This window comes from Camellia sinensis, chromosome 6 (genome assembly GCF_055761805.1).
Source record: "Camellia sinensis isolate YWXY chromosome 6, ASM5576180v1, whole genome shotgun sequence".
NCBI lineage: Eukaryota > Viridiplantae > Streptophyta > Magnoliopsida > Ericales > Theaceae > Camellia > Camellia sinensis.
The window spans coordinates 113,081,059-113,107,167 of NC_138966.1; the positions used below are offsets into that span (position 1 = coordinate 113,081,059).

The window sequence follows — 26,109 nt, forward strand, 5'->3', positions numbered from 1 at the left end:
ATTGACAAACAGGTGATCGCGCCTCCTGATAAACCCAATGTCACAACCAACCCTATCCCACCACATAACCAACCTCCCCCTCCCAACAGAATTAATTTTATCCAGACTGGGGTCGCATCTTACGATCCTAGCATCTATATTACGCCCACCCACCTACCCAAGCCGGAGGTGCTCCTCCCCGACTGCACTGATTTCTTGTGCATGGTGGACATCTCCAAAACCCAACCAGAACCGATGGTGGTGACCGTCGAAGACAGGGCAGGGCAGATTTTAGGAGAGAATAAGATTGTTGAATCTGGGATTGGACAGAGTTTTGCTGGGGGAGCCTATGATCCAAGCAAGTACATCCTATCAACGAGCCGAATTGGGCTAGGTATAGAATTGCCAGAGACAGGAGAGCTATGCATGATCCGGGGGGATGGATCTGGGCTATGGGCAGATGATCTGACAGCCGTAGAGGAGGACTTTGCCAACTTGCAATTTTTCGATGACCAGGAACTGGGGGATGCATCAATCAACTGGTACGATTATGAGGGATCAGCGGAGGCCACTGGATGGCTCGAGGACCAACCAGATGCAGTGGGGGAAGCCCAACCAGAACAGAGCCCAGCAGGGGCAGAAGTATCAGTTGTGGCCGGAATGGCCGAAAGTCAAGTTGTATCGCCGAAGAGCGCCGGTGCTAAGAATTTCGCTCGAGATTTGGGCATTATGGATACGGGAATTGTTGAACAAACAGCTGTACTGATGCAGCTGGAACGAGAAAAGTTTGAGGAGGCTGAGAGAATTAGGAAAGCTAAAGGCCCTGAGGGGACTGAAAGTGCTGCGTGCACGAAGATGGAGAATGCTGCGAGCATGTGGACAGGGAATACTACGAGTGCAACTAAACCGGAGCCAGACAGGTGTTTGTTGGCTGCCGATGGAATGTGGTGGGAAGACGATGACTTATGTCTTGCCCACACGGATGAAGACTGGGGAAATAATCAACCGGATGACACTTGGTACCTCGATGAGGTTGACCATATGACGAGAAGTGGGCGGTACTTTAAACCCCCACACCTGGACCAACCCGAGGCATCCGGGAAGGATAGAGAAGCGGAGAAACAGAAGGAGAAGCAGATTGAAGAGGAAGTTGTGTTGAAACAATTAAAAAAGATACAAGCAGACATCTCCATCTGGGGACTGCTAATGGCATCACGAGTACATAGAGAAGCTGTCCTATCTGCTATGGACAAGTCCAAACTCTCCATAGACACCACGCCTGAACAGCTGGTTGGGCTGGTTTTTCCGGGAGGAGGTTCCCCGGCATTAACCTTTTCGGACAAGGAGCTACCGCTTGAGGGCACAAATCATAATAAACCTCTCTATATTTCTGTGGAGTGTAGAGATAAGTGGATACCGGTGGTATTTGTTGATACCGGGTCTGCGATTAATGTCTGCCCGACCAAAACGGCATATGCAATCGGGTTAAAGCCCGTGGACTTCGTCCCAACTACCCAAGTGATCAGAGCATACGACAATACCAGCAGAGAAGTGATGGGGACTGTTAAAATTCAAACCAAGGTTGGTCCAGGACAGCACAGCATTGAATTTCATATCTTGGACGTTCCTGCAACCTTTAACCTACTTTTGGGGCGACCGTGGTTGCACCAGGTCAAAACAGTCTCTTCCACTCTACATCAAATGCTAAAGTACCCTCACGGGAAAGGGGTAGCGATCGTTTTTGGAAATTCATCAATCCATCCGCCGCCGGAAGAGTCCACACCTGTCTTGGAGATCGAGCACGGCATGGAGGATGTGTTTTTGTTGGGGTTCACTTTGGCCGAGGCTCAAGTGGTACAGAATGTCATGGCTGTGAATGAGGGTATGTACGTTAGTGCTCAATCTATCTACCTCATGAACAAGCTAAAACATACTCCCGGGATGGGATTAGGGAGAAGCGGCCGGAAGGGCGTCTCAGTGTTGGCCGAAGTGCCACACAACCCTCACGCCTTTGGACTGGGTTATCTGCCCACCAAAGAGGACTGGGTGAGGAAAGGGAAAGAAATGGCCGGAAGGGCCAGAGCAAAGAAGGCCGGGAAGCCATTTGAGTTAATGCATAGGCCCATCTGGGGTACCCTAAACAGACGCTTCGTCCGGGAGGGGGAAGATTTTCCATTCTGCGGCTTCCCGGAGCCATGGCTGAACGCGGAGAAGAAGCGCGTACCTGGTTTTGAAATCTTCTTCGACATACAATTATCTGGGGATGACGTTGCCGAAGCGCAGACAGACCCACCAACTGAGGTTGAGCAGTGTAGAGCAGTGGATCCTGAGAGCACAGAGCTTGAAATGGGGGTAGCACTGGCGTGCCTACTATCAGATCCTCCAATCGGCCAAGAGTGTTTGGGGGATAACTCTTCGGTTTCTATGATTGGAGATGAAATAGCTGCGGGCTTTCCAGCGCCGATCTTGGATGCATCTATCGCACCTTCTCTCATCTGGTAATATGAAGAAGGCTTTTTATCTAGCAGCTCCGGGTCAGGTAGTGAGCCGGAATCTGATTCCACCGAATCTTGTGTGTCGGAATCAGATTCCAGCTCGACTGAGTCTGAGTAAGGTATTCCTGGGGGTGATAACCCGGATGCCACAGCCCTGTCTAGGTCGTCATTTTCATTTTCTTTTGAGTCTGTTGTAACAGAGGAATCTGACGGCTTGGAAATATTTAATAAGAATGATGTGGATGTGGTTTCTGAGTATTTTTTTGTGCCTTTGATTTATTGCTTAAATCAGGATTTTCAAAATTTTGATGAAAACAACGAGGGAGAAATTCCCCCAGTTTTGCAACTGTTAATTGATCAAGAGCAGGAAAGATTTGTTAAACCTTTAATGGATGAAATCACTACTGTGAATGTTGGTACTGAGAAGGACCCGCGGCTGGTCCAGATCGGGTCCACGTTGTCTTCGGAGGAGCGCGAGCGCTTAGTCGCTTTATTAAAAGATTTCAAAGATGTTTTCGCGTGGTTCTACGAAGACATGCCTGGAATCGATCCTGAGATTGTACAGCACCGGATCCCTCTTGATCCCGAGGCCCGCCCTGTCAAACAGAAACTCAGAAGGATTCGTCCGGACTAGGCCCTCAAAATTAAGGAAGAGGTCACCAAGCAAATTGACGCAGGGTTCCTGCTGGTATCTGAATACCCAACTTGGTTGGCCAACATTGTTCCGGTGCCAAAGAAGGATGGCAGAATTCGGGTCTGCGTAGACTTCAGAGATTTGAACAGGGCCAGTCCGAAGGACGACTTTCCCTTGCCACACATTGATGAATTGGTGGATTTCACGGCAGGACACGCCTTGCTTTCGTTTATGGATGGTTTCTCAGGCTATAATCAGATAGTAATGGCACCCGAAGACCGGGAGAAGACTGCGTTCACTACCCCGTGGGGTACATATTGTTATAGAGTGATGCCATTCGGTTTGAAAAATGCTGGAGCTACGTATCAACGGGCAGCAACTACAATATTACATGATATGATCCATAAAGAGGTCGAGGTGTATGTGGACGACATGATTGTCAAGTCCAAAGAAAGAGAGGGCCACTACACCGCCTTACAAAAATTCTTTCAAAGGATCAAAGAGTTTCGGCTGCGACTGAATCCCCAGAAATGCACGTTTGGTGTTACAGCAGGGAAGATGCTAGGGTTTCTGATTACACAAAGGGGCATCGAGGTCGACCCTTCCAAAATCAAGGCCATCTTAGAAATGTCACCACCAAGGACTGAAAAGGAGGTGCGAGGCTTTCTGGGTAAAGTGCAATTCATAAGACGGTTTATTTATAAATTAACCTTGACTTGTGAACCACTTTTTGGTCTCCTGAAGAAAGGAAAGAAATTCCAATGGGACGGCCGATGTCAAGCAGCTTTTGAGCAGATCAAAGAGTATCTACAGAACCCGCCCGTGTTGTCACCACCAGAGCCGGGGAGACTGTTGATATTGTACCTTTCGGTAACTGAGACTACCATGGGCTGCATGCTCGCACAGGAGTCAGAAGACAAAGTGGAAAGAGCCATTTACTATCTGAGCAAAAAGATGCTGGATTACGAGACCAGCTATACACCGCTGGAGAAGGCTTGCTTGGCCTTGGTATGGGCAACCAGGAAGCTGCGACACTACCTGTTAGCCCACTCTGTAATGTTGGTTTCACGATTGGATCCCATCAAATATCTTTTCGAGAAACCAGCACTTACGGGTAGGCTAGCTCGTTGGCTGCTGTTGCTCTCCGAATTTGATTTGAAGTATGTAACGCGCAAGTCAGTAAAAGGGAGAGCGGTAGCGGAGTTCCTTGCCGACCACCCGGTTGAGGGGGATGAAGCGGTTGAGTACCTATTCCCAGATGAAGCCATTCTACATGTCGAAGATGAAACTTGGACGATGTACTTTGACGGAGCGCCAAACCAGTATGGGTATGGGATAGGGGTGTTGCTGATAGCGCCTGACGATTCCCGTATCCCTTTAGCATTCAAGCTTCGGTTCAAAGTCTCGAACAATGAGGCAGAATATGAGGCATGTATTGCTGGCCTGGAAGCAGCCCTAGAACTGGGGGCAAGACGGTTGGACGTCATTGGGGACTCGAACCTTGTTGTGTCTCAAGCAAAAGGAGATTGGAAAGTCAAGGAGGAAAGGATGATAATTTACCACCAAACCTTGGATTTGCTAATTCCTCGGTTTGAGAAGCTAAATTTCACCCACCTCGTAAGAGAGAACAACAGGTTTGCAGATTCACTAGCAACTCTATCTTCTATGATAGACATCCCGTCCGGAGTCCGGATGCGTCCAGTCATTATTGATCAAAAGTTTACGCCAGCATACGAGTCGATTTCCGCCATAGATGAGGTTCAAGACGGCAACCCCTGGTATTACGACATCTGGAACTTCTTGGAAAATGAGACATATCCACTAGGGGCAAATGCCAAGGATAAGAGGGCCATCAGAAGAATGGCTGCTCAGTTCATTATCTGCGGGGGTAAGCTGTACAAAAGGGGTCATCTGGGAATGCATAAGCTCTGTGTAGAAGCTGAAGAGTCGAAACGCTTGATGGAAGCCATCCATGGGGGGGAGTGCGGTGCACATATGAATGGAGTAATGCTGGCCAGAAAAATCCTCAGACAGGGCTACTACTGGTCAACCATGGAGGAGGATTGTATTAGTTTTGTTCGGCGATGCCACAAGTGTCAAATTCATGCAAACCGCATGAACATCCCGCCGTCAAAGCTGTACAACATGACTTCACCATGGCCTTTTTCGGTCTGGGGAATTGATGTGATCGGAGATGTTACCCCGAAGGGGTCAAACGTGCATGAGTTTATCCTAGTAGCGATAGATTATTTCACAAAGTGGGTCGAGGCCCAATCATACGCGGTGTTGAAAGCGTCGCACGTCGCAAAGTTCATCAGAAACAACATCATCTGTCGCTACGGGGTGCCAAACGAGATAATTTCAGATAATGGTTCCCACTTCAAGAAAGAAGTGATAGACTTGTTGGAAAAATACAATGTGGCTTTCCATAAGTCATCTCAATACCGGCCGCAGACCAACGGAGCGGTTGAGGCCGCCAACAAGAATATCAAGCATATACTGCAGAAGATGGTGGGAACCTACCGGGATTGGCCAGACAAGCTGCCATTTGCTCTGTGGGGTTACAGGACTTCAATCAGAACTTCTACTGGAGCAACTCCATATTCATTGGTCTATGGAATGGAGGCTGTTCTACCCATCGAGATTGAGGTTCCGTCGTTACGAGTATTGGCTGAATGCCAAATAGCCGAAGAAGATTGGCAACAAAGCAGATTCGAAGAACTCATGCTCTTTGATGAAAGAAGACTGAAAGCACTGTACCACATCCAAGGCTATCAACGCAGAATTGCCCGGGCTTTCAACAAGAAGGTTAAGTCCAGGAATCTGAAAGAAGGAGATTTGGTGCTCAAAGACAACCGAGCTCCCATCCACGACCCAAGGGGCAAGTTCAAACCCAATTGGACTGGTCCTTACATCATCAAAGCTATCTGGTCAGGTGGAGCTGTGGTTCTGATGGATCTAGATGGCTTGGAGTTCTCACAACCGATTAATATGGACAAGTTGAAGAAATACAACCCTTGAGAGGCTCGCTAGGCCGAAAACCCGAAAGGGCGACCTAAGCAAAAGTCAGAGCACAAAAATTAGAAAATATAAAAACTGAGCTCGCAAGGTTGAAAACCCGCAAAGGGCGGCCTTGGTAAAAGTTAGAGCGCAAAAGGAGAGTGAAAATACTCGAGTGAACCTCAGCCTGAACTACGTAAGGCTTGATTCCCATCTTTGGGATACGTAGGCAACTTCACCTTGAAGTTCAGCCATAAAATTTTCCCCGATCAACTCTGTCCATTTCGATCATCTCAGGCATCTTTATCCATCAGCATTTATCGCGATCTCCGGTACAGTGCTGTTCAGACTAGGGGCAACTTTCCGTTGCCGCGACGGTGCAAAGTTACTCAGACAAGGGGCAACTTTCCGTTGCCATGAAGTGCCGCATTGTTCTTCAGACTAGGGGCAACTTTCCAGTTGCAGGGATCTGGGGTTGTGCATCTTAGTGACAGATCTTCGGCGTGTCCAGTTCTGATCCACATCGAAAATAGTTTTGAAAAGTTTTAATAAAAGTTGACTTTGTTCAAATCAATCTTTTTACGACTAAGACCATTTTTGGACCAAAAGCGGAAAATTTTCAGTACCACAACTTTCAATTTCATTGATTTCAAAACTGAGTTCTCCTGCTCTTGCATTACAATCGAAGTTGCTTTTTTAGTACATTCATAAAGAAAACTTGAAAATACTAATAAAGCAATAAATTTGGGGCATAGTTGAATCAAGTATCTCTGCGTCCCCTCCCAGAGCTGGATGAAGCATCTGATGCCAAGCTAGGCCCAACCTGTGCCTCCTCATTGAGCCAATCCAAGCACTCGTCGGACAAAGTGCAACTGAAAGTGGAAGCAGGGGCCAGGAGCTCTCTAGTCCTCCATGCTGTGGCATATCGGGCAAGCTGTGCACCCCGGATCGGGAAAGCGGCTGGGTACTCAATCCCCTCCGGTGGGCAGGTCTGATCATGACCAAACTGACGCAGAAATCGGAACGGAAAATAAAATACGCAGTGGGTTAGACCAATCAATTGGATCCCAATCAGCCGGGACATACTATAGCTCATTGCCGGGAGGTTGAGCCAAGGACAACGCCAAGCAATGCCGTCTGCGGACAAATTGCACATCCAATCGAACCACCACCTTTCGTCAAGAGCATTGACTAGGCGCTGCCGAAAGAAGTAGCTTCGAGCTGAATAAGCCGGGCAAGAGTCCACAACCTGTAACTTGTCCATTAACCATACCTAGGGGAGGGACGGAAAATGAGAGAATAAAGAACAGAGAGATGTACGATGAGAGAAAAGTAAGACAAGGGTTTTGTGAGAAAAACCGAGCCTGAGGGCCGAGTGACGTGAGTAAATATATATGTGAGGTCGGGTGGGAAACATTACCTGCAGCAGCAGTGGACTCCCGGCAAACCTAGTCACCTCCCGGCGATAGACAGAATCTAAGCCCATCAGTGTCTCGGCCAAGGTCATGGCAATACAGCTCTTCCCTTCTCCCAAGCCTTGGGCGACTTCATTCAGGCGAATGCTAGCCCCGCCGAAGCCCGAGGAAAGCAGAAAGTGAGACAACAAACATAAGCAGAGGGCGTGTTGCCGGAAACCCTGCCAATAATGGTTGCTGCGGTCACCAGCGTCGGAAAAACGATGGATCAAGCCAAGGATGTCCAGTTCCCCACTGCAGATCAGAGATCGAGCGTCATGCGCCGTGAGCCCACACATCCGCCCTAAAGCCTGAGCATGGCCAAAACGGAGCTGGGGCAAGATCACTTCAGAGCATTCAGACTCCATCAAAACCTGAAAATCTTCGAAAGTGGGACACATCTCTTGGCCACCAAAGCTAAAAACGTGCGTCACTGGATTCTAGAACCTTGCCGCGGCATGGAGAAAAGGGAGCTGTAGCGGAGTACGGCTCAGCGTGAATAGTGCATTCAAGCCGAAACCCCGGAAGTTTTCCGAGCCATCTAGAGAAGAGATCCAAGATGTGAGATTTTCCGAGAGAAACGCCTCCATCTTTGTGTAAAACTAAGATGAAATGAATGTTCCCGAAGTTGAGGCTTTTATAGAGGGAAAAACACTATTCACGGGGACACGTGTCAAAAATCAGGTGGCTGCAGGAATAAGTGGCCGGCCGGCCACCTTTTCTGGCTGGCCAGCCTTTCTCTTTTTCAAAAATGGCCGGCCAGTTGTCTCTCTCCACAAAATTGGCCGGCCGGCTCCCAAGGATGGCCGGCAATGCTGCAGTGTGTCTCCTTGGCCCTGTTTTACCCTTCGAGGGAAAATTCCAAGCATTTCCGTGCAACGGGAGAGTCAAAGGCCTTCATTTCCCTCTGTTTCGGATGCGTTCCGGTGCCCAGATCGTCCGAAGTACGCTCTATTGTTGCTGAGTTTTGTTTATCGAGTTGTTTTTTTGATTATCGAGTTGTTGTTTTGCTTATCGAGTTGTTTGTCAAGCGGACGTGTTTCGTGTTTTTGAGTCATTGCGCTCTGTTTAAACAATCTTTGTTTAAAGTCTTGTTTATTTGCGTTGTCAACGTTGTTGCATTTTGCTTATCGAGTTGTAAACTTCCTAAGGTTCTGTTATATCTTAGTAGGTTGAGTTGCTTAGTTTGTTGCGTTGGTTCACTACCTGACTTGGTGATTACACAATGCACACTCCCATTCAATTTCATTTTTGTGCAAAATAAATGATGCGATACGATGCTAAAAGTTTAAAATACAAACAGCTTTTCAAAAGCTATTTCATTCCATCATGCTTTACAACGAACAAAGGTACAAGTTTTACAAAAAATAAAACTGCCTAACAATGTGCAAAGTGCTACAAACTACTAGCAAAAAGAAAAATAAAGCAGGAGATAACAGCATTAATGTCCTCGGGAGCGGGAACGAGAAGCACTCCTCATCCTCTTCTGCGGGACAACCTCTGCACCATCATCATCATCTGAGTCGGAGTTGTCATCCTCAGGATCCCCCTCAGCCTCGCCTCTATTCCCCGAACCAAGACCGGAGCCCCCCTCCTCAGCAGATGTCTCTGACTGACGGTCGGTAGCCTCCTCCTCCTCCTCCTCAACATCCTCCTCCTCCTCATCAGGCTCCACCTCTACAACGTGAGCCCTGCGTCTGCGAACAGGCCCTCCTCGAGCTCCTCGAAAAGGCCTAGATGGCCCGGCTCCTCGGAAAGGCCGGGATGGCCCCGCCCCCTGAAAAGGCCCGGGTGACCCAACTCCCTGAAAAGGCCCAGATGGCCCAGCTCCCCAAGGAGGCCCAGGTGGCCTGGCCTGCGGCTGACCGGACCATGAAGGCATCTGAAAACAAAGAGTTCAATTCAAATACATCAGTCCAAATATGTACATCAGATACAGATACAAGCAAAGGCTACGTGAAGTGGGTGCATGTAAATACAGTGTCCAAGTGGGGTGTGTGTCAGATGTGCTCTACACAAGTAGTCTATCGATGCAGTAGAAATCAGCATGTCATCAGAAGTATGATAAATGCCAGAAAACTGAAGGGTACCTGAATGCCCGTGACAGACAACTGTGCCTCCCTACGCAGGACCATGCCCTCGAGTGTGGCCACCAGTCCAACCACCTCCTCCATGTACCCTCGCAGTGGCTGCAAATATGAGCTCATAATCATCAGTGAACAAAAGAGTATCTAAACATCTGAATGATGAATGAAAAACAGTGGAGCATACCAGCGGTGAGTCAGGATCAATGGCGTATCGATCACTGGGCATCGGAGGCTCTAGCGGAATCGGGGTCGGAGAGATAGCCCCATACTGCCATGCCATCAACTCAGTCGGCATATCTGGCCATCCAGGATGAGGATAAGTCGACGGAGTCGGAGGAACCGGTCTACCCCCACCTCTAGATGTACCAGCCCTACTAGTAGAAGGAGCGTCTGCAGCCCGAGCTCGGGCCTGGCCCGAGGATGACATACCGGCAGGCCTCGTCATCGGGGTGCGAGCTCCCGTCAATGGAGGCATCAAATATATGTGACGGTAAGTGGCGTAGTCCCCCTCCTCGAGATATAGTAAAGCATCGCTACCCAGCATAGCGCCGACTACCTCCGAGTAAGAGAGCCTGTCAGTAGTCCGCATACTGACTGGGGGTACTGCAGGAGGATCCTGAGAAAGATACCCCCATACCTGACGCAAAAAGCGTTCCCCCAGGAACCATGCCCTGCCAACCGGCCCTTCGAGCAGGACCCTATACTGGGAGATGTCCGACCCTCCGGTATACTGAAGTCGGAGACCATCACCCAGGGGCGCCCAAGGCTGCCATGAGATCTGCGGATGATAAATGCATAAACCAATCAGAAATCGGGAATATACAGAGCAAATCAAAAATGAAAATGAAAGGAACTGAAAGTTCTGAAGTACCTCCGAATGCCGCACAGTGTCAAAGTACTGTCGCAGGTAAATGAGGGTCTCTCGGGGTCTCGGCCGGTGCGGGCCCTCGAACACTAGTGAGTATGGGGTCATGGGAAGCCCTGCCACCTCCAACTCTGGGGCTAATGCTGGGAAGTATACATAGACCCATAGCTGAGAAAAGCAGTGCAGAATGTAAGTACGAAATGCTGAGAGCAAAATACAAACTGTAAAAGTGCGCTGTGTGTGCAATGTACAAGTAATGAAGAGCAGAAATGTAAATCAAAGGGACAGAAAAGTACCTCCCAGGCTCTCCAGTAGCCGCCAAGTAAATCTCCCCGCCCGCGGGAGGTCGCGCTCATATAAAAGTAAAGGGTAGCCAGGCCGGCGCCACCCCAATCATATCGATGGACCTGTGATAGGTCAACCAGAGCGCTCAGCAGGTATAGCCCGACTGTGTTCCCTCTATCGGCGAATAGGGTAGTCCCGAAGAGGAACATAAGGAAACCACGGGCGTACTGCTCCGTCTCCTCAGGAGTCTCGGGCACCATCTCCGCCCGCCGGAAGTGGGAAGAGAACCAAGTGTATCGGACTCTCCCAGAAACCCTGTCAACAGGCGGGCGAGCCCCCAATAAATACATCCAAGCGGCCTCCCACTCTCCCATATCCTCATCATAGGGGATGGGCCAACCTCCTATGTCCAAGCCAGTCAACACAGCGAAGTCTAGAGGCATCATGGTCATGTCTCCAGTGGCAGAAAAATGAAAGGAGTTGGTGGTGTCCCACCATCTCTCTACCAAGGCTGCCATCAGAGTCCTCCTAGCAGAGCAACGGGACAACCCAACGCAGAAAGCCCCGAATCCTGCCAAGTCTACCAAATCTCGGACAGCCTCCGGGAGCTCAGCGTACCAGTCCCGTGCGGCGGTGGAACCATACCCCCGTACGCTGCGGGAACCAACCTGCATTCAGAATGAATACATGTGTCAATAATGAAATGGGCTGTGTGCCGATAAAATGAAATGGGCTGTGTGCCGATGAAATGAAATGGGCTGTGTGCCGATGAAATGAAATGGGCTATGTGCCGATGAAATGAAATGGGCTGTGTGCCGATGAAATGAAATGGGCTGTGTGCCAATGAAATGAACTGGGCTGCGTGCCAATGGAATGGAATGGGCTATGTACCGATGAAGTGAAATAAGCTGCATACAAATAAAATGAAGTAGCCGTGTGTTCAGAAGTGAAGTGTACGAACTGTGTGTTCAGTATAATCAACTTTCTATCAGTGTGGGCTGCGTGTTCACTATTCAACTGGGCTGCGTGTTCAGAAAATGTAAAGTTTGGGCTGCGTGTTCAACTTTCTATCAGTGTGGGCTGCGTGTTCACTATTCAACTGGGCTGCGTGTTCAGAAAATGTAAATTTTGGGCTGCGTGTTCAACTTTCTATCAGTGTGGGCTGCGTGTTCACTATTCAACTGGGCTACGTGTTCAGAAAATGTAAAGTTTGGGCTGCGTGTTCAACTTTCTATCAGTGTGGGCTGCGTGTTCACTATTCTAATCTGGGCTGCGTGTTCAGAAAATTTTAAGTTTGGGCTGCGTGTTCAACTTTCTATCAGTGTGGGCTGCGTGTTCACTATTCAACTGGGCTGCGTGTTCAGAAAATGTAAAGTTTGGGCTGCGTGTTCAACTTTCTATCAGTGTGGGCTGCGTGTTCACTATTCTAATCTGGGCTGCGTGTTCAGAAAATTTTAAGTTTGGGCTGCGTGTTCAACTTTCTATCAGTGTGGGCTGCGTGTTCACTATTTAATCTGGGCTGCGTGTTCAAAAAATTTGAAGTTTGGGCTGCGTGTTCAACTTTCTATCAGTGTGGGCTGCGTGTTCACTATTTAATCTGGGCTGCGTGTTCAGAAAATTTAAAGTTTGGGCTGCGTGTTCAACTTTCCATCAGTGTGGGCTGCGTGTTCACTATCTAATCTGGGCTGCGTGTTCAGAAAATTTGAAGTTTGGGCTGCGTGTTCAACTTTCTATCAGTGTGGGCTGCGTGTTCACTATTTAATCTGGGTTGCGTGTTCAGAAAATTTGAAGTTTGGGCTGCGTGTTCAACTTTCTATCAGTGTGGGCTGCGTGTTCACTATCTAATCTGGGCTGCGTGTTCAGAAAATTTAAAGTTTGGGCTGCGTGTTCAAATTTCAACTAGCGTGGGCTGCGTGTTCACTATTCTAATCTGGGCTGCGTGTTCAAATTTCAACTAGTGTGGGCTGCGTGTTCACTATTCTAAATCTGGGCTGCGTGTTCAGAAAATTTAAAGTGTGGGCTGTGTGTTCACTTTCGAATTCGGGCTGTGTGTTCGACAAATCAGTGTTTGAGCCGTGTGTTCACCTCTAAACTAATGTGTACTGTGCGTTCGCAATTAATTAATGAGCCGAGTGTTCAGAAATTCGAGTGTTGAAACTACATGTTCAGGATGCAAGCAAAGTACTATGTCATAAGCTAAACTGCGTGTTCAAGCATGGCAAAGGTGCTGAAATGTACGAAAAATACAGAAAATGAAGTAAATACCTCTCGGGCCTCATGAGAGAGGTGATGCTCTGGCTCTCAGAGAAGCAGATCCCCGGGCGCTCGCTCGTCAAAGCTAGTGAAGTGACGGAAGACGGCACGAGGGAGGACATGTGCTGGCGGATTGTACCTCCCGGGAATAAAAGGTCGAGTCCTCGGGGGTAGAGTCATGGGATCAAAATCGTCTCCGGCACCTGGAAAGCCTCCGCCGTGGGGAGAATTGCCCGCCATTTTCAAAGAATCTGCAAAAGGAGCAAAAATGAGCCAAAATTGGAAAAAGTCAACAAAAGTCAACTCTCGGGAAATGAAAAAGTCAACAAAAGTCAACTCCCGGGAAAATCTTCCAAATATTGAGACAAACTTACCTCAAGTGGCGAAAATGAGAAAAGAAGCTCCGAAACCGAAATTTAATCGCTTCAAAGTGTTCAAAACTGAATGTTTTTGCGGAAACAACTTGCGTGGGGCGTTGGAAAACGCGTATGGAACTCAGATCTAGAGAAGAAAGTGTTGTAGGAGGCAAGAAAGGAAGAAGTCTCGGCTGCATTATATAGGCTCCAAGTCATGGGATGAAGGAGCATCAAAAAGGAGGTGAAAATACCAAAATGCCCTCGGATTTGGGCATATGGCCGGTCGGCCACTTTTTCTAGCCGGCTAGCCATTTCCTTTTTGGAAAACCGGCCGGCCAGCTATTTGCTTTTTGGAAAACCGGTTGGCCACCTCCCCCCTCCCATATAACCGGCCGGCCATGTCCCTCACAGGCTCACCTAGCTCCCTGCAAATTTTGAGGAAGATCGGAGTTCCCGGGACCTGAAAAAGTTCAAGAAAAGTACACTTCCGGTCGCGAAATAGCTCCGCCGGGACTTCAGCTTCAAGTTCTGACATATGTCTCATCATCATTCATCGAAATCGAAGTATATCCTTTTTGAATGAGTTGTAGCCTTTCCGGGAAGCGGATCGGAGGCCGCGATCGAGTTGCCTTCGCCGAAACACGCGTTTCCGTACTCGTTATTTCATGACAAACGGGCACCCTGATTCATGCTCATTTTGTACTATCATGCACATAACTTGCATTCTCATGAGCATACTCACATTTTTATGCACATTTCTTGATATTGGCATACCTCTATGTTTGAGCATACGTTGTCACGAATGTTCCACTCTTGCATTGCGATGCATTCACTCACCGGCACTGCGTGTGTCGAACTTTCGGAATCACATTAAATATATGTTGGTAGCATATTGTACTTGTTGCAATTTCTCTCCTTTACAGGCACGATATTGTATGTACGGTTCAATTGAGGCTGGTGCGACCAGACAAATCGCGCAGGTATCGTATCTTCTCCGTGTGAGACGTGGCGGGGATTGAATAATCCTCCGCATTTCTTAACTGCATGAAATGTAGTTGTTGCTTTGCATTCTTGCTTAAAACTGTTGCATCTATTTGCGAATATTTGCTTCATTACAGCTTGCTGCATTTGCATGATCTTTGAGTTATGTTGGGCTTCTTGCATATCGCTTTGCATTTTCCCCCCCTGCCTGCGGGCATGCCTGCGGGCACATCTCTGTTTACTTTGTACGTTTGTCTAAGTCTTCGGCCTTGTCAAAAATGGGTCGTCTCTGGGCTTTGACATTCACTCCCGTCACTTATGACTTTCGAGTTCTGTCAAAGAGGGGCAACTGTAGACACCCCATTTTTGACCGACCTTAAGACTCAGACGTCACTGATTGAGTGCTTGGTGATGTTGCATATTGTGCTCGTTCAGAAGTTTCAGAGTCGCGGCCGTGAGCCCTGCCTCCGGACTTCCGAACCCTCTTTTGTGCTTTGTCTCGATTTGCGAACCAGGCTCAGTTTTCTTTGTTTCTTTTCCTGAGGGGAGGGAGAGGTCCCGTAGACCATCTCTCAATGTCCGTGGGCTACATTTGGTGGCCGTAGGCCATTTTTCCCATTTCGGAGTCCGGTTTCCGGTTTTTCGGGATCGTTGGTCGTGTGCCTCGGTTCGGGACCGCCTAACCATCTCCGTTTGCTCTGATTTTTGGCATACTTCCTATTTTCTCCCTTTTGAGGGACACTGGGGTCTGAGAAACCCACTTCGTGGCCGAATGCCACTTTCGGTGCTTAACAGCCCATTTTCGGGACCCCGAACTGCGTGTTTTGGTCCCCGAGCATTCGTTTTGCAACGGTTTTCGTTCATTTTTGGCAGGTACCTCTGTTTTATCACCAGGGAGGTCATTGAAGGGTGAAAGGCCAGTAATTGTTGCAGCAACCAGTTATACATCCTCCGACGCCCTCCGACGCCCGTTTTTCACACTTCCGGGCTAATGTTGAACACCTTGGGGCCATCTTCTTGAACTTTCAACCACATATTTGTGATGTACACACTTGGGAGGATCCTAAAAAGTGGTGGCCGGCCATTAATTCAATTTGACCCTTTTGAACCCCTCCTTCCGGGCTAATGTTGAACACCTTGGGGCCATTCTCTTCAAACCCAAACCACATATTTGTGATGTACACACATGGGAGGACCCTAAAAAATGGTGGCCGGCCAGTAATTCCATTTGACCCTTTTGAACCCCTCTTTCCGGGCTAATGTTGAACACCTTGGACCCACTTTCTTGAACTTTGAACCACATATTTGTGATGTACACACATGGGAGGACACTATCATGTGGTGGCCGGCCACTAAATCAGCTTGACCCTTTTGACCCCTAGCCGGCCGGCTAGGGGGTGTGGCCGGCCGGCCACCTGCAGCAAAAATAACTGGCCGGCCGAGACCCTCACACTGTGCACCTTACAGCTGTATAGCTTTATCTCCCAGAAAATATCAATATCCGGGGGATATTTTGTGGGGGAAAGTTGCCCTCCTTTTCCCCCACCTTTACACCCCCTTTTTGGCCCTTATAACCAGCTGGTGGCATCACATATAGGGGTTAGAAAATTTGTTCTTCAAGCCTCAAGATCCATATCTCCTTCCATCCTTCTCATTTCCCTAAAAAACCTTAAGTCCTATACCTTGTGTTCTTCATCACCACCAAGCTCTACCATCACCACTTCATTTCCAGCAACAAGGAGAGCTTCTCAAAGGCTAAAGGAGCTGCAAATTGGTTCAAGAAGCAACAAAAGCTTTGGTCTTCAAAGGTAAGTGACATTTCTCCTCTTTTGACCCTTTTTCTTGATCCATTTGTAAGCCCTATATGCTTTTTGTTTCAAGCTCCGGCCCTAACTGAAAGTGGCCCTCTTTTGAGCTCATATTCACTTTTCATTAAGGGCTCAACCCTGTTTGAGGCCTCCATGATGCACTTGCTTCATTAATCCTCTTATATGTCATAATCTTGCATGCTATTTTTGGCCCATGAGTAATCTGTTTTGGAGCATGTTGTAAACTGATAATAGGCTTATTTTGAGCCCCTCTTCAACATTTAAGAAGGGCTAAACACCATTTGGGACTTCCATGTTGTACTTACCTTTATACTCCCCTTTTGGTCCCATTTTTGCATGCAATGGCAGCCTACCATGCTTTTGTTTTTGGCCATTTTACAGTTCTGAAAAAGTTCTTATTTTGGTCCATTCTTCATGTTTCATTTAGGTCCTTTCATGGTTTGGGACCTCCATATGCCACTTCATGTTATATCTCTCTTTTATTCCCCATTCTTGCATGTTTAGTTAGCCTATCATGCTTTTGTTTTTGGCCATTTTACAGTTCTGGAAATAGTCCTATTTTGGCCCATTCTACATGTTTTATTAAGGGTCTTTGGCTTTTTGGTGAATATTTTGCATACCTCATGTTATAGCCACTTTTGAGCCTCATTTTGCATTGCATTTCTAGCATGTTTGTATACTGATTTTGAGGCTGCCATAAACTGTAAATGTGCATATTTTTGGTCCCTCTTCAGTGTTGTAGAAGGGAGTTTTTCAGTTTGGATTTTTCTTATATCACTTGCTTCAGTACCCCTCTCTTGGCCCCTATTCTTGCATGCCATTTTTGCCCTACCTATGCTTGCTGTTTGGCCATGTTTATAACTGTGAAAGTGCCTTTCTTGGGACTGCCTAGCTTCTGTCTTTGCATTACATGTCCATATCATGCATGTTTGGCATAGCTATAGGCTATTTTGGGTGCCTAAATTCGCATTTCGGGACTATTCCATGCATTTGGTGTCATTTCGCCTCATTTCGGGACTGTTTTACCCCATATTTCATTGCTGAAATTCTATTAGAATGATTGCTTTCCATTTCTATGTCATTGCATCGCATTCTATCATTGCCTCGGTTTGCGTGCCCGTGTGCACGCATTTTGAGGCACCTCATTTTCATCCATCGGCATCCTATATGTGTGTGGCTGAGGCTCTCTCATGTTGGTATAAGCCCATATCATGTTTTCCATGTCATTGCATCGCATTCTATCATTGCCTCGGTTTGCGTGCCCGTGTGCACGCATTTTGAGGCACCTCATTTTCATCCATCGGCATCCTATATGAGTGTGGCTGAGGCTCTCTCATGTTGGTATAAGCCCATATCATGTTTTCCATGTCATTGCATCGCATTCTATCATTGCCTCGGTTTGCGTGCCCGTGTGCACGCATTTCGAGGCACTTCCTTTTCATCCATCGGCATCCTATATGAGTGTGGCTGAGGCTCTCTCATGTTGGTATAAGCCCATATCATGTTTTCATGCCATTCGTATTGCGTATGCCATTGCCTCGGTTTGCGTGCCCGTGTGCACGCATTTCGAGGCGCTTCATTTTCATTCATCGGCCTCTTATGTGAGTGTGGCTGAGGCTCCCTCATGTTAGTGTAAGTCCATGTTGCATTCTATATGCCATTTCCATGCCATTGCATTGCATTCTATCATCGCCTCGGTTTGCGTGCCCGTGTGCACGCATTTCGAGGCACTTCATTTTCATTCACCGGCATCCTATGTGAGTGTGGCTGAGGCTCTCTCATGTTGGTATAAGTCCATATCATATTTTCATGTCATTTTCATTGCATTCATGCATTTTCTCGATTTGCGTGCTCATGTGCACGCATTTCGAGGCATCTCATTTTCACAGCATAGTGCATACTAGGTTGTATCTTAGATTGCATTCATGCATTTTCTCGGTTAGCGTGTCCGTGTGCACGCATTCCGAGGCATCTCATTTTCATAGCATTGTGTATGTTAGGATTGTATCTTAGTCGCATTCCATGCATGTTATGCATATTGCATCGTGTTCGGGATAGGAGTTAGCCCTGGCACGGGAAACGAGGTACATTTCGTACTCCGAGTGACGGAATGTGTCTCAATTCCCCAGTCACCGACACTCCGGATCATCCATGATGGAGTTAGGTTTTATTGTGTTTCATGTGCATTCATCCTATATTGAATTGTGCATTTCGATTCCTCGGCCATCATGCCTCGGTATGCGTGATTGGTGGCACGAGGATCGAGGTATGCATATATTTGTGAAATACATTGCTATGCCCCTTTCTTGCTCTCTGTTGCAGCAAAATCAGGAATCAGTAATTTTTCGAGACTTGGCACGCATTTCAAGAATAACTGCTAAACAGAGGCTAGTTGGGGCATCCCGGTGGATTTCCGCGCAAGACAACCCGGACATGCATCATCCATCAGAAGCGAGGCAGTCCCTGGCTTGCACGCCAGTTCTATTTACTTTCTTAGTTAATTCATTAATTAATTAGGAATTTGTAATATTTGAACTGTAATATTTGGACTGTAATATTCTTTCATTTGGGACTGTATATTTATTTGGACCCTCTGTACGAGGGCACAACTGTAATAAGTGTGGGTGAGTGTGATGTATGTCTTCCAACCCCACGTCTTTCTTCCCTTTTATTTATCTGCTTATGATGGTTAGATTAGGGCATATTTCAATTAGCATACAGTATGACAGCAAGTTTGCATTCATTCATCTGTATTGCATGCACCGGGCTCGGCGCATCATACTAACTGCATTGTATTTTCAATTCCAAATTGAATACATGATAGTTGTAGCATTTCATATGCCATTTTAGAATAGCCGAGCCTGCTATAGTTGCATTTTGCATGTGTTGCATTAGGCATTTCTGTATACTTAGGATTCATGCATGATTTCTAATGAGTTTCTATTTTGGCTTGGAGTACTCGGTAAGTTTTATGCTTTAGCATCCTTGCATGCGTGTGAGTGCTGCCATGAATAGCATGCTTACCATGAGGCTATGTGCTTATATGATATAACTGCCTGAATGCCTGTGGGTGGAGGCTGGGTTATCTGAATTGGAGTAAATCATCAAAAATGTTTCAAGCCTACCTGCGGGTGGCAAACCATTTTCAAAAAACGAACATGAAATGTTTTGTTCCAATTCAGGCGATCCAGTCTATACTTGTATGCTGTGCGCATCACATAGTAACCTAGGCTAATAATCGGATTAAGGACACATAAAGTTTTCAAAAATTGATATCATGGTTAGTAGAGGCCAGTCTATGACCGGGCGAGCGGGGGTACTCACGAAGTGACCTTCCCCAATCGTACCCAAGTTCCCGAGCCGAGGCAACTTTGGTGATGACGGACACGTGGCCTTTTGGCACCGAGTCAGGGTTTCCTAAATTTCCCAAAATAAAATATTTAGGTGGCGACTCTGTATCTGGCAAAGCAGTCCATGTTTGGCACTTCTTTCAAAAATCTGTTTTCTCAAAACGATTTGCCGGATTTGGACTCTTTGGTTCAGACTTAGAACCGTGACTACAAAGTCGAGTCCGAGCTGTAGCGAGGTCCCCCGCGGGCTTGTTACAATCGGTGACTGTTTGAAACAGAGAGAGAGATAAGACCAGGTATATGCTCTATGTCAGTCGATGAATCTCTCAAATAGGACGATGAGACCAAGTATATGCTCAAACAGATCCCTCATCTCTCTGTCATCTGTTTTTTTTTCTGTGAATCTGTTTGATGAATCTGTAATTTTTTGATGAATTTGAATCTGTGAATCTGTATTTGAATCTCTGAATCTTTGAATCTGTAATTTTTTGATGAATTTGAATATGTAAATCTTTGAATCTGAATTTTGAATCTGTAATTTTTTTTCTGTGAATCTGTTTGATGAATTGGCTGAGTTGGCATGAAGGGAGAGAAAGAGGGAGGGAGGGAGGGAGGGAAGGAAGGAAGGAGGGAAACTGTTGGTTTTGGCTGAGTTGGCATGAATGGCAAAGCTTTGGCATTTCTCAAATTTGGCAGCTGCTATGTTTTGCCATCAGAGCATCAAAATTCAACACAGCTGTTATATTATAGCAATGGCAGCTCCAATGGCAAACCATTGGAGATGCTCTAAGTAAACAAGAGCTGAACATCTTCTATCCATACTCTAGCATCTTCAAATACTAATGTAGGGCTGGTTTGGCATATCCAAAAAAAATTTAAAAGTTAAAAAGTTATTAAAAAAGTTAAATTTTTTTTACTATTCATCAAAAAAATATAAAAATATATAATTTTACATAAAATTATTACAAACAACTCTGACGTCCCCATTGACACAGAGCTGAATTTTTGGAAAAATTGCACAGGCGGGGTGTACAAACAACACGGTGTTGTTTGGCCTGTAGGGCCCATCACGGGTCCCGTTTTGATAATTTGAATCGTTCACTGTGTAGAACTCGTCGAGTATTATGTGCCTGTTAAAAATCACGTTGATCGGATATCGCTAATTACATGATCAAATCAATTTTGTATAAAAAAAGGATGGTGTTATAGTTAACGGTTGGAAAAAAAAAAAAGAAAACTAATACGATCAGATGGATATCGATATCCGATCAACGTGATTTTTCACAAGCATATAATACTCCACGAGTTCTACACATTGAACGATTCTGATTAGCAAAACGGGACGCATGGTGGGCCCCCACACGCCGAACAACACCGTCCAATTGAATGCTTGAAAATGAGGGAACCATCTCCTAGCCTATATTCTGCGTACGCTGTGCCTTAGGACATCCCACCATACTGCCTATTCTATCACAATCTTCTCCTATACACTAATTTATACAATTTTCTAATACACATTTTTTTCGTAAAAAGTCAAAATGTTATCTTAAACAACCATTTTTTTTTCCTCAACTTTTTAGTCCAAAAATTCAAAAAAGTGCATTTATTTAGGACATCCCAAACAACCCCTTATTTTAAAATTATTCGAAAGTGCATGAAAATAATGAGATTTCTAAGGTTTGGAGTGGCTAAAATACTAGTTTATTTTATAATTATTAAAAAATGTATGAAAATAATGAAAAGAATTCGAGGTTGTGTTTGGTGGAGTTTTGAAAATGTGATTTCACACTTTGGTTTGAGTACTGTGTTTGGTTAGAATTTTCAGAAATTGATTCCATACCCACTTTTAAAAACACATTTACTCGGTCATCCTTCTAAACATCCCCCCGGATGTTCAACCGGTTGATTGGAACAACTTTTTTTTTTGGGGGCAATTGGCACCTGTTATTTTTATATTTTAAATAAAAAATATTTTTGGAATTTTTTAAAATTGTTTATGAGCTTTGAATAGAATTTTGAGTTGTGTGTTTGGTTGTGAGTTGTAAGTTTTTGAATCAAACAACTTTTTAAATTTCAAAAATTCAAAACTCTTTCCAAAACTCATAACCAAACAAATTTTCTGTTTTCAAATTGAGAGGGTAATTTTTGGGAAAGAATTGGGCCGAGCTGTGAGTTGGGCCCTGCGGCCCAAAGTGTGAAGGAATCGGTAAGAAGCCATAATGTTATTTCGGCCCAGTAGAGGTATAGATACTCCGGTCCAGGAGAAGTGAAGTTATTCCGGCCCAGGAGAGGTGTGGTTACTCCGGTTCAAGAATGTGTAAAGCAACTCCGGTCCGGTGGCAGTTTGAAGTGAGTCCGGCCTTGCATTTAGTCCGGTCGTGACATATTATGGTTAGGTCGGTCAGAACTTGCTACTTGGAAGTTTAATCTAAACACACCATGGTTGAACAGGGGAAATCCGAGATAAGGAGTTGGAGGAGAAGACCGAGCTAAGGACAGTTCGGCCTTCTCTGTGGCTCTGCATAGCCAAGCTTATTTCGGTCATATAGTAGTTCGGCCAAAGTGAAAACCATCCCACTTGGTTTAAGCAGTGGGGGAGGGTGAAAAAGGATAAGCATTATCCTTAGGAGTATGAATCCTAGGAGGACTCTGCATGGAGAAGTACAAGTCCTACTAGGATTGTGCCACAGGAAACTTATAAAAGCTCACAAACATCACCTTGGAGGAGGTAATTGAACATAATTCTTTTTGAGAACATAAAACTTTGTCTATCTGTCGAGCTTACTGACTTAGGCATCGGAGAGGTTTCCGGCACACACCCGCCGGCTAGCTCACGTTTGTCTTTTCAGGTGATAAAGCGACGTCGTACGGAGGAGCGTGGACTTGGTCAACAGGATTATACGAGGAGAATTATTTCCTCCCCGCACACAAATCATAATTCCAAAACTCACAAACTCAAAGTATAACTCTATTTTCAAATCATAATTTTAAAATTCTACCAAACGCTACCCAAAATTTTGGAAAGTAAAGGTAAAATTATTTAGATTTTAAAAGGATTAGAATAAAAATATACAAAATTTAAAGGGTCAAAATACAATTTTTTTTTAATAATTAATATTCAAAATTACAGGATAGACATGAGATTTTCAACCCCTCACTACAAGAAATAACACCTTTGCCGACTAAAAAATTGGTCGCTAAAAGCCCATTTTTAGTCGGCAAAAGTTATCCGCAACCAATTTTTTTGGTCGCTACTTTGGTTGCCAATTGAGGGTCTGCAAGAGTAATTCATGACCAAAATTTTGGTTGGTCGGGAAAAGTTGGATTTTCCGACTAAATTTTTAGTCGCTAAATATATCATTACTGCGACTAATCCATTTTGTCGCTAAAACACTTTGGTCACGAAAAGTGATATTTTCCCGACCAAATATCTTAGTCGCCAATTGTCACATTCCACGACCAAAAGGTTTGGTCGCCAATTATCACATTCGACGACAAAAAAGTTTGGTCGCCAATTGTGACATTCCACGACCACAAAATTTTGGTCGGCAATTGTGACATTCTACGACCAAAATAATTAGTCGCTAATTGTCACATTTCATGACCAAATTGTTTGGTTGCCAATTATCATATTCCACGACCAAACATGTTTGTCACCAAAAGAAATGTTTGCGCAACTAAAACTTTAATCGGCAATAGACCTATTCGCGACCAAATCCTTTGGTTGCCAAAATTAATAATTTTAACGACTAATTATTTAGTCGCCAAATGTGCTTGGTGATACACCGACTACTTTATTTATTTATTTATTTTTTTGTTACAGGAACGACTACTTTATTTAGTCGGCAAAAGTATTAACTTATCTTTCCCGACTAATCAATTGGTCGCCAAAACTAAAAAAACAAAACCAAAATTTGGTCTCCAACATCCATCAAAATAAACCTGTAATTTATAATAATCCATCCAATTTATTCAATATAATCTGTAATTTACAAAAATTATTCAAACCAACAAATAAATTGAATCATGAATATTCAACAAAATACATATATCAACCATTTCTGAACCTGTTTAATTAAAGTCAGCAACTATTATAAGTTTTCATCCACAAATAATTCCAAACTACATATTCATCTAGGATAAAAATTTAAAACATAACAAGTACTTATTATTATGTTTTAAATTTTTATCTATGTGCATCAACCAAAAAATATAACTAGTAGTCTACCAAATATTTTTCATACACACCCATCCAAAAATATAACTACTTGTGTATCCAAAAATATAACTACTAGTCTACCCTAATATTTAAAATGGATATCTTCCCTCTTTAGCAAAAAACTGCTCCTTGCATTCCTGAGAACAAAAAAGAGTTTCTGCTGCTTAGCTGACCACGACCTCTTTGTTGACATGAGAACTGCAAGGCCAACCATCGGCTATAGCCATCATATAAATATTGCTCAAAGACAGAATAATTCTTTTAAAACAACATCTCCCCAAGACCGCCATTGCCCATCTTCTCCAAGTCTTCTTGTGACGATACAGTTTTCTTACCACTACCGCCACTCTTATCATATGGTTGTGCTATCTTCCGTAAAAATTGCACATATGGAAGAATAAAACAATAATAATACACTCAAGTTCAACACTTATGAATTTAAAATTGTCAGTTTGTACTCAGTTAAAGCCATCTTAAGCTTCCAACACTGAGTTTCAGATTAACTAATATTTGAAGTTCTAGTTTAGATGTAATAAAGGAAAAAAGTGAAATCTAACACCTAAATTGGTCCTTTTTCAAAACAGAAAACTGGCCATGTTACCCCATCTGGCCTCAATTTTAGCTTTCATAACAGTCATTATTTCCGCATTTAAAATTATTCCACAGAGGAATCTGTTGCAAGGGGAACCTAATCACATTTCCTTGTTATTTAGAACTATTCCTCATGAATACTGACATAGACCTGCAAGCATTCCCTATGAAAAATATAAGAACTACATAGTAATAAGCACACACCTCTCGTGCTATATGCGTAGTGTCACGACCCAAACCCGCCCCTATGGGTTTAGCACCGTAACCGGCCAGTAATCCGTGATTACCGAAGGCTTGCTTAACAGTAAAGATAGTAATACAGAGCACAGGGGCTGGCAGAAGCCAAAACAGTAATAAAAGATGTCCAATGAGCTGTGACAGTCTGTATGCAAATAGACTTTTCATAACACATTCGTAATCAGAACAAAAGCAGTATGTATATACACATATACAGGCATTCGGGTTAGGGACCAAATCCCTACCATAACAGTACAGTACAAGTCTATACAGTCTATACAAAATAGAGACAGAAAGGGGAAATCTAAAACACCCCGGAGTAGCCCTAGCTTGAAGGACTTGGAACCTCTCAGTAAGGCACAGTGGCTGGCTTGACAAAAAGGGAGTTAAACCCACCGCTCTTAGCTCCGGTCCGGTTCCTGGACACCTACATATATAAATAAACAGTAAGCTAAAGCCCAGTCAATAACATATGCGTAAAGAGGTTAGGAATGAATGTCCTTTCAGTATTAAAAACAGTCATTTGAACAGTATATCGGTTATTCGATCATAGTAGTCATAAGTGGTACATCCAATAGCAAATAATACAGTAGGTCTTAACAGACCGAACAGCCAGTTGATGGCCATCATATCAGTAAACAGTAGTGGTTCCAAACATGGGAACTGACAGAGATCTCTGTGACAGTAGCAATACAGTTGATCATTCAGAAAATATTCATGATTGAATATATCTTTACAATATTGTTACTCATAGAGTTTTGGGCTACAGATAGGCTAGTGAGCGTCCTCGGATGCCAACTCTACAGAGTTACAGGATGAACACATACTAAGTTGCACGTTTGGGAAACAATAACTTAATCCCTATCTTGACTCGGTGTGGTTCTACATCAATATCCTCATTAAGATGCCTTAAACTAGGCCTAGGAATGCCTAGGATGGAATGAGGATGCAAAGATGCACTTTAAAACACTTTTCAGAATTTTCAGAAAACAGGGGTCTCGCTCGAGCGTGGCTTTCAACGCTCGAGCGGACATGCAGACAAAGGAGCTCTGCTCGAGCGTGACTTTCCTCGCTCGAGCGGACTGCAAAAGTACTGGATGCATGAAATTCACGCTCGACGGGCGCTCGACCCCCCGCTCGAGCGTGAGACACAAGTCCTCGCTCGAGCGTGCATTCCCTCGCTCGAGCGGACTGTAAACGCATGCAAAGTACTAGATACACGCATTTTACGCTCGAGCGTCACTTTACTCGCTCGAGCGGACTGCATGAACTCAGAGTGTACGCTCGAGCGTGGAGTTCCTCGCTCGAGCGTGGATGCAAAATCTGGAATTTCCAGATTTGTCTCCAAGCATGAAACTCAACATTCAACACATCAAAACTTTACCTCTTGGGCCCATTTTCTGGAAAAACACTTTAAACCCATAATATAACATGTTTTGAAGATCAATTTGTAAAATCAAAGCCCAAGGGTGAGTCAATTGAACCCATTTTCAA

The 26,109-nt window shown here is 45.0% G+C and overlaps 1 long non-coding RNA gene across 1 annotated transcript; it reads right to left on the minus strand.

Annotated features, from left to right (window-relative positions):
• Window positions 1–10,295: 10,295 nt before the first annotated feature.
• On the minus strand, window positions 10,296–10,897 carry LOC145792363 (uncharacterized). Its single transcript, XR_014331760.1, has 3 exons — window positions 10,811–10,897; window positions 10,521–10,682; window positions 10,296–10,427 (listed from the first exon to the last, which is right to left on the minus strand). It is a non-coding gene; the product is annotated as an uncharacterized LOC145792363 (long non-coding RNA).
• Window positions 10,898–26,109: the final 15,212 nt, after the last annotated feature.